Source organism: Panulirus ornatus, chromosome 1 (assembly GCF_036320965.1).
Source record: "Panulirus ornatus isolate Po-2019 chromosome 1, ASM3632096v1, whole genome shotgun sequence".
Classification (NCBI taxonomy): domain Eukaryota; kingdom Metazoa; phylum Arthropoda; class Malacostraca; order Decapoda; family Palinuridae; genus Panulirus; species Panulirus ornatus.
The window spans coordinates 3,781,593-3,797,005 of NC_092224.1; positions in this window are offsets into that span (position 1 = coordinate 3,781,593).

Sequence of the window (15,413 nt, forward strand, 5' to 3'; positions counted from 1 at the left end):
TAAAAGGCCTTGATGACAGTCCAGCAGCTTCAACAACGGCGACCCAACGCACATAAGGGGAGGGAGACTCGATCTTACCTTCCTCTCCCGCTTCCTGAAAGACTCAGCTCGCTGGCAGCTGCACTCTTCACTCACCAGCGACCATTTTGCCACGCTGACCACTCTATCGGTCAACAAGCTCCCTCCGCCTCCATCACCGAGATGGAGGTACAACACCGAAAAAGCCAACTGGGAGCACTTCAGAAACAAGATCCAAGCCTGGCAAGAGGAGCGACAACAGCAGGTGGGCATCACTTTCACGGACGTAAATCGCCTTCACGAGGAACTAGCCCGAGCCCATCAGGAGGCTGCAGATCTGGCCATCCCCAAGACCAGGCCCTCAGCCAGACGACACCAAGACCATTGGTACTATTGCAGCAGAGTGAAGGAGCTCAACAACAGGGTCAACAGGGCTAGAGAGAACTATAGAAAACACCCCACCGATGCAAATAGACACCTCCTACAGGACACAGTCCGGCACACCAGAGAAGAGACCAGAAGCATCAGGAGAGTAAGCTGACTCAAATGGTGCTCCGAGCTGAACGCGCACACCTCCCTCGGCAGGAAGTGGGCTCAGATCAAGAGAGCATCTGGCTCGACGGTACCGCCACCACCGGCCCACCCCAGTCCCAGAGAGAAGGCAGAGAGGCTCGCGGGTCTCTTTTCCGAGCGAGCAGCCACAAACAAACTACCCACAGGCGGAAGATACACAGAAAAGACTTAAACAGGGGAGGACAGCACGCATAAGGAAGGCAAGCAGCAGGCAAGACACAACGGACAGGGCCTTCACTAAACAAGAATTGGAAAATGCTATGAAACGGAGCAAGGACACAGCACCGGGGGCCGACACAATAACCTATTCCATGTTGCGCCACGCCGGGGAAGCTGGACACGAGCACTGCTGCTGGTCATCAACACTTCGTGGACAGCACAGAAACTTCCACTGGAATGGAAAAATGCAGACATCCAGCCCATTCCCAAGCCCAGAGAACCAGAGCAACCACGACCCATCTCCCTCCTCAGTTGCATCGCCAAGACGGCTGAGAGGATGGTTCTCAATAGGCTCCAGTGGAAAGTCGGCCTACACAGAGAACACGGGGACAGCTACCAACATAGTGGAGATACTGAGCATTATTGACAGCAAACCGGCTGTAGTCGTCATCCTGGATCTAGAAAAAGCTTTCGAGCTCGCCAGTCCGCTGGCGATACTAGGGACTCTAGCTGAGAAGGGTGTCCTGGGCAGGTTCATCGGATGGATCCAGGACTACCCGATGCATCGCCAGGAACGAGTACGATTCCAAGGAGTCGCCTCGTCATACAAGGTCCCTCGAAAATGGCACCCCACAAGGAGGCATCCTCAGCCCGACGCTCTTCAACATCCTGATGGAGAACCTTGTGAAGCTCCCCTTCAGGCCTACAGCTAAGTTCCTCTGCTACGCTGATGATCTCCAGCTGATAGTGCGAGGGCGCAGGAAGTCAATAACGCCCAACACGCGCTTAAGCTGATTGAAAATGAGTGCAGCAGACTGGGGCTCAAGATAAACCCAAACAAGACAAGGGAGATGGCCCTCTGCTCCACGAGACCAGACAGGATGCTGGTAGACCACTGTGCTCCAACACTCATTGGCCTGAGGGATGACTAGGTGACCAACACGGAGGTCATCCAAAATAATGCTCTCAGGATCATGCTGGGAGCTCCCACATGGACCAGGATCTGCAACCTGCAGATGGAGACTGGAGTGCCACCCCCAGCAGCAAGAGTCAAACAGATAACAGTGGCAACCCTAACCAAGATCTGCAGGTCAAGCAAGCCCTCCACCACGAAAACCAAAATCCGGGCCGCCCATCACAGGGACCAAAGGACGCGAGGAACCTCCTGGTCGCACGTGGCGGCCAATATCATCCACGCCTACCGAGCAGAGACATCCACACTGCTGACGGAAGACGCACCACACCATCAGTATAGTTTACCACCTCCATGGGACCCTCCACCAGCCACCTTCCCAGTCACAGCATTAGGAGACAAAATGTCTAGCCTCCAGCAGAAAGACATCAAAAGGATAAGTCTGAGAGCCATGGCCACTGAGACACCTGCTGGAGCTGTGGCATACTTCACAGACGGATCAGTGAACCAGACAGATGAGGGAAGGTCGGGAGCGGCCCTCCACACACAAGGTCATACACGTCTCTGGAGGCTGTCAAATGGCTGCTCCACACTACAAACGGAGCTAACAGCCATCTCCAAAGCCCTGGAACATGCAGCCACCTCGCACTCGAAGCCCGTGATAATACACACAGGCTCCAAGTCATCAGTGCAAGCGCTGCAACACAGCCGCCCGAAGGACAACATCAAGCTTGTCACCGCGATCCTCGCTCAACTCCAAGAGCTGCCGCGACAGGGACGTCCTGTCACCATACACTGGATCCCCAGTCACGTGGGGATCGAGGGAAACGAGACAGCAGACGACGCAGCTAAAGCAGCTACATGTTTCAACAACATTCAGGTGCACGTTCCAGTGAGCCTGCAACAAATGAAGCACCAGCTACAGAAAGCAGCAAGGCTCTGGATTAAGAAGAATCTCCTGAACGCCTACAATGCCGGATCCATGTCAGCCAAGTGGTACATGGTGGCCACATCATTGGAGCCACCATATAACGACAGATACATGAGCAGGAATACCCTAGTCAATCAACACCGTCTACGACTGGGGTACCAATGTAGCTGACAAAGAACTGACGGCGTCATCAAGGACTGCGTCTACTGCCAGGAGCCGTCAACGCGCCCACTGGAACACTACATGCTGGACTGTCGAGTGACACAAAGTCTCTGTGAAAGAGTCCCCGAGTTCATTGAGGAAGACCATGTAATACCAGCGGCCTCACCATTTCAGAGGATTCAAAGAAACCATATGGGACACCTACTACAGACCATAAGGGAATTCCCACCTCCCAAGTGAGAATAAATCAAGACTAGAAACCAGGGAATGGGCCGCCAACAGGCAAAGGCCCGTGTCGGACCAATAGGTCCGACGATCTTCACAACAATAACAACAGTCCAGCAGCTGATTCTTTCGGCAGTCCCGTGCCCATCAGGCATTGTTGGTTCCTTGTTTCAAACCCGTAGCTACCGCTACCCTAGACTGTAAGATGTTATACTAGGTCATGTCAGGTCTGAGCGTAACAATGTATTATAACTTGTCATAGAATTGCCCGACAAATAAGTGTCTCATATATCATGTTTCTATAGTTGTCATAAAGAAAAGAGATGATCTGGTTTGAAATCTTACCTGAACGTAGAATGTGGAATATTGAATGTTTAGTGTTAATGAAAGTGTTTGTAGTCTTTTTTTTTTTTTTTTTTTATACTTTGTCGCTGTCTCCCGCGTTTGCGAGGTAGCGCAAGGAAACAGACGAAAGAAATGGCCCAACCCCCCCCATACACATGTATATACATACGTCCACACACGCAAATATACATACCTACACAGCTTTCCATGGTTTACCCCAGACGCTTCACATGCCCTGCTTCAATCCACTGACAGCACGTCAACCCCGGTATACCACATCGCTCCAATTCACTCTATTCCTTGCCCTCCTTTCACCCTCCTGCATGTTCAGGCCCCGATCACACAAAATCTTTTTCACTCCATCTTTCCACCTCCAATTTGGTCTCCCTCTTCTCCTCGTTCCCTCCACCTCCGACACATATATCCTCTTGGTCAATCTTTCCTCACTCATTCTCTCCATGTGCCCAAACCACTTCAAAACACCCTCTTCTGCTCTCTCAACCACGCTCTTTTTATTTCCACACATCTCTCTTACCCTTACGTTACTCACTCGATCAAACCACCTCACACCACACATTGTCCTCAAACATCTCATTTCCAGAGAGCATTTGTCACAACATATGTATTAAGAATGTGTGTTACAACAATCGTTGGGAAAGCATGTGTCAAAGCATATCGCAAGGAGAGTATGTGTCACAACACACGTCAAAAGGGCATTTGTCACAACATATGTCTGGAAAACATGTCACAACATGCGTCAGGAGAACATGTATCACAACATGAGTCAGGAGAGCATCTGTCAGAACATACGACAGGAGAGAATCTGTCATAGCTTGCGTCAAGAGAGCATATGCCACAACATGCGTTAGGAGAGCATGTGTCAAAACATTCGTCAAAATAACATGTGTCACCTCATGCGTCAGGTAAGCATGTGTAAAAGCATTTGTCAAGAGAGCATATGTCACAACATACGTTAGGAGAATATCTATTACAACATACGTAAAGAGTATATGTCAAAATTTGTGTCAAGAGAGTACATGTCAGGGGAGCATGTCTCACAACATACTTTAAGAGAGCACGAGCCACAGCATATATCAGAAGAACATGTGTTACAACAGGCTTCATTATGTATGTGTCACAACATTTGTCAGAAGAGCATAGTTCAAAACATGTGTCAAGAGAGCATGTGTTAAAGCATGCGTCAGTGTATGTATCAAAAATGCATTAGGAGAAAATGTGTCACAACAAGCGTCAGGAGAACATGTGCACAACATTCATATGCGTTACGGTATGCGTCAGGAAAGTATGTGTCATAGCAAGCTCCAGAGAGCATATGTCACAGGGTGCGTCAAGAGAGCATGGGTCACAGCTAGCGTCATGAGAGCTTGAGTTACAGCATACGTCAGGAAAGAATAAATCACAATATGCATCAGGAGAGTGTATGTCACCGCATGTATCAGGAGACCATGTGTCACAGCATGCGTCAGGATAGCATGTGTCATAGCCTGCGTCAGGAGAGCATGGATCACAACATGCGTCAGGAGAGTATGTGTCAAAGCATTAGCCAGAACAGTGTGTGCCACAACATGCGTCACGGGAACATGTGTTAGAGCATGTTTCTGGAGAGCACATGTTACAGCATGCATGTGAAGGACGTGTGTCAAAACATACATAAGGAGAGCATGTGCCAAAACATATGTCAGGAGAGCAAATGTCACTTGCGTCAGGGGAGCATGTGCCACAGCATTCTTCAGGAGAATAGGTGTCATAGCATTCGTCAGAAGAGCATGTATCACAGCACGCGTCAGGAAAATGTGTCACAGCAAGCTTCAGGAGAGCATGCGTCACAGCATGAGTCAAGAGAGCAGGAGTCAAAACATGAGTCACAGTATTCATTAAAGGAGCATGTGTCATGACATGTGTCAAGAGAGTATGTGTCAAAGAATGAGTCAGAAGAGTACGTATCACAGCAAGCGTCACGGAGGAATATGTCAGAGCATGCTTCAGGAGAGCATGTGTCACAGCATGGGTCAGAAGGGTATGTGTCACAGCATGGGTCAGGAAACATGTGTCAAACATGTGTCAATATAGTATTTGCCTAGACATATGTGAGGATAACATGTGTGGCAACACGTGTCAGAACATGTGTCACAACATGAGTCAGGGGAGAATCTGTCGTAGCTTGCGTCAGGAGAGCCTGTGCCAAAACATGCGTTTGGAGAGTATGTGTAACAACCTGCGTCAGAAGAAAATTTGTCACAAACTATGTCAGGAGAGCAATGTCACAGCATATGTCAGGAGAGCATGTGTCAAAACAAGCGTCATGGAGAATGCGTCACTCATGTGTCAGAAGAATGGTTCATAACATGTGTCAGCAGAGCATATGTCAAAGCATGGGTCAGAATATGTATCAAAACATGCATCAGGAAAAAATGTGTCATAACAAGCATCAGATCATTTGTAAAACCGTGCTTAAGGAGAACATGTGTCACAGCATCGTTCATGAGAGTATGTTACGGCATTCGTCAGGAGAGCATTCGTGAAAATATGCGTCAGAAGAGTGTGTCACAGCATGCTTCAGATGAGCATGTGTGACGGTATGCGTTAGGAGAGTATGTGTCACAGCAAACTCCACTTGAGCATATGTCCCAGCCTGCGTGAAAAGAGCATGTCACAACATGCGTCATGAAAGCTTGCATTATACATCAGGAGAGAATATACCACAATATGCACCAGTAGAGTATGTGTCACAACATGCGTCAGGAGGACATGTCAAAACATGCATCAAAACATGCGTCAAGAGAGCATGTGTCACCGTATGCGTCAGGAGAGCAAGTGTCAAAACATGCTTTAGGAAAGCGTGTGTCACAGCATGCGTCTAGAGGACGTTTGTCAAAACATACATCAGGAAAGCATGTGTCAAAACATACGTCAGGAGAGCATGTGTCACAGCCTACGTCAGGAGATCATGTGTCACAGCATTCTTTAGGAGAATATGTGTCACAGCATGCATAAGCAGAGCATGGGTCATAGCACAAGTCAGAGGAGCATGTGTTCAGGTATACATCAGGAGAGTATGCCACAGCAAACTTCAGAAAAGCATATGTCACAGCTTGCGTCAGGAGATGTGTCAAAACATGCGTAAAGAGAGCATGAGTCAGAAGACCACATGCCATAACATGCGTCACGGGAGTATGTGTCAGCTCATGCTTCAGATTATGTGTCGCAGCATGCGTCAGGAGCACATGTGTCACAGCTCACGTCTGGAAAGCATGTGTCTAAGCATGCTTCAATAGAGAATTTGCCAAAAGATATGTGGGAACATACGTCAAAACAAGTGTTACAGCATGGGTCAAGAGAGAATATTTTAAAACGTACGTCAGGAGAGAATCTGTCGTAGCTTGCGTCAGGAGAGAATATGCCAAAACATGCGTTAGAAGAGCATTTGTAACAACCTGCGTTAGGATAGAGTCTGTCACAAACTTTGTCAGGAGAGCATGTGTCAAAACATTCGTTAGAAGAGTATATGTCACAGCATGCCTAAACAGTGTGTCAAATTTTGCGTCAAAAGAGTAAATATCACAGCATGCGTCAGGAGAATGTCAGAGCATGAGTCAGTTGAGCATGTCTCACAACGTACGTCAGGAGAGCACGAGCCACAGCATGTGTCAGAAGAGCATGTGTCAGAAGAGCATAGTTCAAAACATGTGTCAGAAGAGCATATGTAAAATCATGACTAAGAACATGTTTCAAAACATGCATCAGGAGAATTTGTGTAACAACAAGCGTCAGGAAAGCATTTGTAAAGCCATGCGTCAGAAGAGCATGTGTCACTGCATTGTTCATGAGAATATGTGTTACGTCATTCGTCAGGAGGGCATTTGTGAAAATATTCGTCAGAAGATCATGTGTCACAGCATGCGTCAGAAAAGCATGTGTCATGGTATGCGTCAGGAGAGTATCTGTCACAGCAAGCTTCAGGAGAGTATATGTGACAACATGCGTCTGGAGGACGTGTGTCAAAGCATGCATCAGGAGAGCAAGTGTCAAAACATATTCCAGGAGAGTATGTGCTATATGCTGCTTCAGTAGAGCATGTGTCACAGCATTCTTCGAGATAATATGTCATAGCCTTCGTCAGAAGAGCAGGTGTCACAGTGTGAGTCAGAAAAGCATGTCTCACAGCACGCGCCAAAAGAGCATGTGTCATGGTTTGCTTCTGGAGAGTGTGCCACAGCAAGCTTCAACAGAGTATGTGTTACAGCATGCGTCAAGAGATCATGTGTCAAAACGTGGGTCGGGAGAGCATAAGTCACAACATGCATTAGGAGAGCATGTATCACAGCATATGTCAGGAGAGCGTGTCAAAGCGTGAGTCATTAGAGCACATGTCACAACTGGTGTCACGGGAGCATGTGTCAAAGCATGAGCACGTGTCACAGCATGTGTCAGGAGGGCATGTGTCACAGTAAGGGTCATGAGAGCATCTGTCAGAACATATGTCAGTAGAGACTCTTTCATAGCTTGCATCAGGAGATCATGTGCCAAAACATTCGTCAAAAGAGCTTGTGTCACAGCATGCGTCGGTAAAGCATATTTTAAGAAAACATGTCACAGCATGTGTCAGAACATGTGTTACAACATACTTTAGAAGAGTATCTATTACAACATGCATATAAAGAGTATATGTCAAAATTTTCTACAAGATAGCATATGTCAGAGCATACGTCAGGAGAGTATCACAGCTTGAGTCAGGGAGCATGTCTCACAATATGCGTCAAAAAAGCATGAGCCATATCGTATGTCAGAAGATCATGAGTCAAAACAGGCGTCATGGAGCATGTGTCACATCAAGTCTCAGAAAAGCAGAGTTCACATAAGTCAGGAGAGCATGTGTCAAATCGGGGGTCAGGACATGTGTCAAAACATGCATCAGGATAGAATGTGTTACAACAAGCGTCAGGAGAGTATCCGTAAAACTCTGCGTCAGAAAAGTATGTGTCAGAGCATTGTTCATGAGAGCAGGCGTTACAACATGCGTCAGGAGAACTTGTGTGAAAATATGCGTCAGAAGAGCATGTGTCACAACATGCTTCAGAAGAGCATGTGTCACGGTATGCGTTAGGACAGTATCTGTCATAGCAAGCTTTAGGAGAGCATGTGTCACAGCATGGCTCAAGAGGGCATGTATCACAACATGTGTCATGAAAGTTTGAGTCACAAAATACGTCAAGAGGGCATGTGTCACAACATGCGTATGGAGAGCACCTGTCACAATATATGTCAGCAGAATTTGTGTTACAACATTTGTCGAGAGAGCATTACCACAGCAGGTGTCAGTAGAGCATGTGTCACAACATACGTCAAAAGAGCATTCCTCAAAACATGTGTCAGGAAAACATGTCACAACATGCGTCAGGAGAACATGTGTCACAACATGTGCGAAGAGAACATCTATCGAAATATGCGTCAAAGAGAATCTGTCATAGTTGCGTCAGGAGAGCTTGTGACACAACATATGTGTTACAATGTGCTTCAGGGAAGCTTGGGTCACAGCATGCGACAGGAGAGCATGTGTCTTAGCATGCATACGGAGAGCATGTATCTAAATATGCTTCAAAAGAGCATCTGTCACAGGATGCGTCAGGAGAGCATGTGTCACGGCACTCTTCATGATAGCATGTGTCACGGCATGCCTCAAGAGAGCATGTGTCGCAAAATGCGTCAGAGCTTTTGTGAACACTTGCGTCAGGAGAGTAACTGCTACAGCCTGCATAACGAGGGTAATGTGTCACAGCATGCGTCAAGAGAGAATGTGTCACAGCGGGAATCAGGGGAACATATCTCACAACACGCGTCAAAAGAGCATAAGCTACACTATGCTTCAGGAGAGAATGTGTCACATCATGTGTTAGAGGAGAATTTGACACATGCGTCAGAAGAGCATGGTTCCAAACATGCGTCAGGAGAGTAATTGTTAGAGCATGCATCTGGAGAACGTTAGTCAAAACAAGCGTCAGTAGAGAATGTGTAACAGCTTTCTTCAAGACATTATGTCACAGCATGCTTCAGAATGTGTCACAGCAAGATTAAGGAGTGCTTGTGTATCAGTATTCGTCAAGAGAACATGTGTCACAACATGCGTCACGAGAGCATGAGTCACAGCATGTGTCAGAAGAACATATATGCATCAAGAGAGTATTGGTCAAAACATGCATCAGAAGAGCAGGTGTCACAACATGCGTCACGGAAGCATGTGTCAGAGCGTGCGTCAGGAGAAAATACGTCACAGTATGCGTCAGGAAAGCATGTTTCACAGTATAGGTCAGGAGAGCAGTTGTCACAGCATGCGTCGGGAGAGTAAGTGTCACAGCAGGAGGCAGGAGAGCTTGTCCCAGAACTTTCTTCAAAAGAGCATAAGCCACAGCATGCTTCAGGAGAGAATGTGTGACTACAAGCATCAGGGGAGAATGTGACACAACATGGATCAGGAGAGCTTGGTTCATAACATGCGTCAGGACAGCGAGTGTTACAGCGTGCATGTGAAGAACGTTTGTCAAAACATGCGCAGTAGAGAATGCGTCACAGCATGCGTCAGGAGAGCATGTGTCAAAGCATGCATCAGCAGAACATGTGTAACAACACGCGTCAAAAGAGCATGTGTCATGGCATGCTTCAGGAGAGTTTGTCACAGCAAGGTTAAGGAATGTATCAAAACTAGCGTCAGAAGAGCAGGCGTCACAACATGCGTCTCGGGAGCATATGTCAGAGTATGCGTCAGGAAAGTATTCTTCACAGCATACGTCAGGGGAACATATGTCACAGCATGCATCAGGAGAGCATGTGTCACAGCATGCTTCAGAAGAACTTGGGTCACAGCATGAGTCAAAAGAGTATCTGTCAAAACGTGCGTCTGGAGAGATTCCCTAATAGCTTGAGTCTGGATAGCTTGTGCTACAACATGCGCTAGGAAAGTATGTGTTGCAACCTGCGTTAAGAGAGAATCTGTCAAAACATATGTCAGGAGAGCATGTGTCACAGTATGCGTCACGAGAGCACGTGTCACAACATACATCAGTAGAGTATCTGATACATCATGCGTAAAGAGCGTATGTGTCAAAATTTGCTTCAGGACGGTGTATGTCGCAGCACGTGTCTGGAAAGTAAATGTCATAGCTTGAGTTAGGCGATCATGTCTCAGAACATAAGACATGAGAGCACGAGCCACAGAATGCTTCAAAAGAGCATGTGACACAACTGACGTCGGGAATATGTGTCACAACGTTTTAGGGGAGCATAGTTCACAATATGTCAGTAGGGTATGTCACAGCGTGTGTCAGAACATGTGACAAAAGAATCATTAGGAGGAAATGTGTCACAGCATATTTCATGGTAGCGTTCATAAAACCATGTATCAGGAAAGTATGTGTTGCAGCATTCCTAAGGAAAGTATGTGTCAAGCCAAGCGTCGGGCGAGCAGGTATCAAAATATGCTTCAGAAGAACATGTGTCACAACATACGTCTGGAGAGCATCTCTCACGACGTATGTTAAGAGAATGTGTTACAACATGCGTCGGGAGAGCATGTGTCACAGCATATCGGTAGGATAGCATGTGTCACAATATACGTTAGGAGAGTATCTATTACAACATGCATTTTTTTTTTTTTTTTTTTATACTTTGTCGCTGTCTCCCGCGTTTGCGAGGTAGCGCAAGGAAACAGACGAAAGAAATGGCCCAACCCCCCCCCCCCATACACATGTATATACATACGTCCACACACGCAAATATACATACCTACACAGCTTTCCATGGTTTACCCCAGACGCTTCACATGCCTTGATTCAATCCACTGACAGCACGTCAACCCCGGTATACCACATCGCTCCAATTCACTCTATTCCTTGCCCTCCTTTCACCCTCCTGCATGTTCAGGCCCCGATCACACAAAATCTTTTTCACTCCATCTTTCCACCTCCAATTTGGTCTCCCTCTTCTCCTCGTTCCCTCCACCTCCGACACATATATCCTCTTGGTCAATCTTTCCTCACTCATTCTCTCCATGTGCCCAAACCACTTCAAAACACCCTCTTCTGCTCTCTCAACCACGCTCTTTTTATTTCCACACATCTCTCTTACCCTTACGTTACTCACTCGATCAATCCACCTCACACCACACATTGTCCTCAAACATCTCATTTCCAGCACATCCATCCTCCTGCGCACAACTCTATCCATAGCCCACGCCTCGCAACCATACAACATTGTTGGAACCACTATTCCTTCAAACATACCCATTTTTGCTTTCCGAGATAATGTTCTCGACTTCCACACATTCTTCAAGGCCCCCAGAATTTTCGCCCCCTCCCCCACCCTATGATCCACTTCCGCTTCCATGGTTCCATCCGCTGCCAGATCCACTCCCAGATATCTAAAACACTTCACTTCCTCCAGTTTTTCTCCATTCAAACTCACCTCCCAATTGACTTGACCCTCAACCCTACTGTACCTAATAACCTTGCTCTTATTCACATTTACTCTTAACTTTCTTCTTCCACACACTTTACCAAACTCAGTCACCAGCTTCTGCAGTTTCTCACATGAATCAGCCACCAGCGCTGTATCATCAGCGAACAACAACTGACTCACTTCCCAAGCTCTCTCATCCCCAACAGACTTCATACTTGCCCCTCTTTCCAAAACTCTTGCATTCACCTCCCTAACAACCCCATCCATAAACAAATTAAACAACCATGGAGACATCACACACCCCTGCCGCAAACCTACATTCACTGAGAACCAATCACTTTCCTCCCTTCCTACACGTACACATGCCTTACATCCTCGATAAAAACTTTTCACTGCTTCTAACAACTTTCCTCCCACACCATATATTCTTAATACCTTCCACAGAGCATCTCTATCAACTCTATCATATGCCTTCTCCAGATCCATAAATGCTACATACAAATCCATTTGCTTTTCTAAGTATTTCTCACATACATTCTTCAAAGCAAACACCTGATCCACACATCCTCTACCACTTCTGAAACCACACTGCTCTTCCCCAATCTGATGCTCTGTACATGCCTTCACCCTCTCAATCAATACCCTCCCATATAATTTACCAGGAATACTCAACAAACTTATACCTCTGTAATTTGAGCATTCACTCTTATCCCCTTTGTCTTTGTACAATGGCACTATGCACGCATTCCGCCAATCCTCAGGCACCTCACCATGAGTCATACATACATTAAATAACCTTACCAACCAGTCAACAATACAGTCACCCCCTTTTTTAATAAATTCCACTGCAATACCATCCAAACCTGCTGCCTTGCCGGCTTTCATCTTCCGCAAAGCTTTCACTACCTCTTCTCTGTTTACCAAATCATTTTCCCTAACCCTCTCACTTTGCACACCACCTCGACCAAAACACCCTATATCTGCCACTCTATCATCAAACACATTCAACAAACCTTCAAAATACTCACTCCATCTCCTTCTCACATCACCACTACTTGTTATCACCTCCCCATTTGCGCCCTTCACTGAAGTTCCCATTTGCTCCCTTGTCTTACGCACTTTATTTACCTCCTTCCAGAACATCTTTTTATTCTCCCTAAAATTTAATGATACTCTCTCACCCCAACTCTCATTTGCCCTTTTTTTCACCTCTTGCACCTTTCTCTTGACCTCCTGTCTCTTTCTTTTATACATCTCCCACTCAATTGCATTTTTTCCCTGCAAAAATCGTCCAAGTGCGTCTCTCTTCTCTTTCACTAATACTCTTACTTCTTCATCCCACCACTCACTACCCTTTCTAATCAACCCACCTCCCACTCTTCTCATGCCACAAGCATCTTTTGCGCAATCCATCACTGATTCCCTAAATACATCCCATTCCTCCCCCACTCCCCTTGCTTCCATTGTTCTCACCTTTTTCCATTCTGTACTCAGTCTCTCCTGGTACTTCCTCACACAGGTCTCCTTCTCAAGCTCACTTACTCTCACCACCCTCTTCACCCCAACATTCACTCTTCTTTTCTGAAAACCCATACAGATCTTCACCTTAGCCTCCACAAGATAATGATCAGACATCCCTCCAGTTGCACCTCTCAGCACATTAACATCCAAAAGTCTCTCTTTCGCACGCCTGTCAATTAACACGTAATCCAATAACGCTCTCTGGCCATCTCTCCTACTTACATAAGTATACTTATGTATATCTCGCTTTTTAAACCAGGTATTCCCAATCATCAGTCCTTTTTCAGCACATAAATCTACAAGCTCTTCACCATTTCCATTTACAACACTGAACACCCCATGTATACCAATTATTCCCTCAACTGCCACATTACTCACCTTTGCATTCAAATCACCCATCACTATAACCCGGTCTCGTGCATCAAAACCACTAACACACTCATTCAGCTGCTCCCAAAACACTTGCCTCTCTTGATCTTTCTTCTCATGCCCAGGTGGCATATTCACCAATAATCACCCACCTCTCTCCATCAACTTTCAGTTTTACCCATATTAATCGAGAATTTACTTTCTTACACTCTATCACATACTCCCACAACTCCTGTTTCAGGAGTATTGCTACTCCTTCCCTTGCTCTTGTCCTCTCACTAACCCCTGACTTTACTCCCCAGACATTCCCAAACCACTCTTCCCCTTTACCCTTGAGCTTCGTTTCACTCAGAGCCAAAACATCCAGGTTCCTTTCCTCAAACATACTACCTATCTCTCCTTTTTTCACATCTTGGTTACATCCACACACATTTAGGCACCCCACTCTGAGCCTTCGAGGAGGATGAGCACTCCCCGCGTGACTCCTTCTTCTGTTTCCCATTTTAGAAAGTTAATACAAGGAGGGGAGGATTTCTGGCCCCCCGCTCCCGTCCCCTCTAGTCGCTTTCTACGACACGCGAGGAATACGTGGGAAGTATTCTTTCACCCCTATCCCCAGGGATAATAACATGCATATAGAGAGTATATATCAAAATCTGCTTCAAGAGAGTATATGTCAGCGCATGCGTCAGGAGAGTAAGTATCACAGCTTGAGTCAATGGAGCATGTCTCACAAAGTACGTCAAGAAAGCATGAGCCATATCATATGTCAAAAGAGCATGTGTGAAAGCAGGCGTCATGGAGTATGTGTCACATCATATGTCAAAAGAGCAGAGCTCACGATATGTGTCAGGAAAGCATATGTCAGTGCATGGGTCAGACCATGTGTCAAAATATGCATCAGGATAAAATATGTCACAGCAAGTGTCAGGAGAGTATTCGTAAAACCATGCGTCAGAAAAGTATGTATCAGAGCTTTGTTCATGCGTTACAACATGCGTCAGGAGAACATGTGTGAAAATATGTGTCAGAAGAACGTGTGTCACATGTTTCAGAAGAGCATGTGTCAAGATATGCGTCAGGAGAGTCTGTCACAACAAGCTTTAGGAGAGCATATGTCACAGCATGCCTCAAGAGAGCATGTATCACACCATACATCATGAGTGTTTGAGTCATGGCTTACATCAGGAGGGCATGTGTCACAACTTGCATATGGAGAGCATCTGTCACAACATATGTCAGCAGAATAAGTGTTACAACATTCGTTGGGAGAGCATTTACCACAGCATGCGTCAGTAGCGTGTGTCACAACATACTTCAAGAGAGCATTTGCCAAACCTATATCAGGAAAACATGTCACAACATGCATCAAGAGAAGATGTGTTACAATATGCGTGAAGGGAGCATCTATCAAAACATGCGTCAGGAAAGAATCTGTCATAGTTTGCGTCAAGAGAGCTTGTGCCACAATATATGTCAGGAGAGTATGTAGTACAATATATGTCAGGGATGCTTGTGTCACAGCACGCAGCAGGAGAGCGTGTGTCAAGACTTGCATCTAAAGAGCATGTGTCACAGCACGCGTCAGGAGAGCTTGTGTCATGATATGCTTCAGGAAAGTGTGTCACAGCAAGGTTAAGGAGTGCATGTGTCTCAGCCTACGTCAAGAGAGTATGTGTTACAACATACGTCAGGAGAGCATGAACCACAGCATGCGTCATGAGAGTA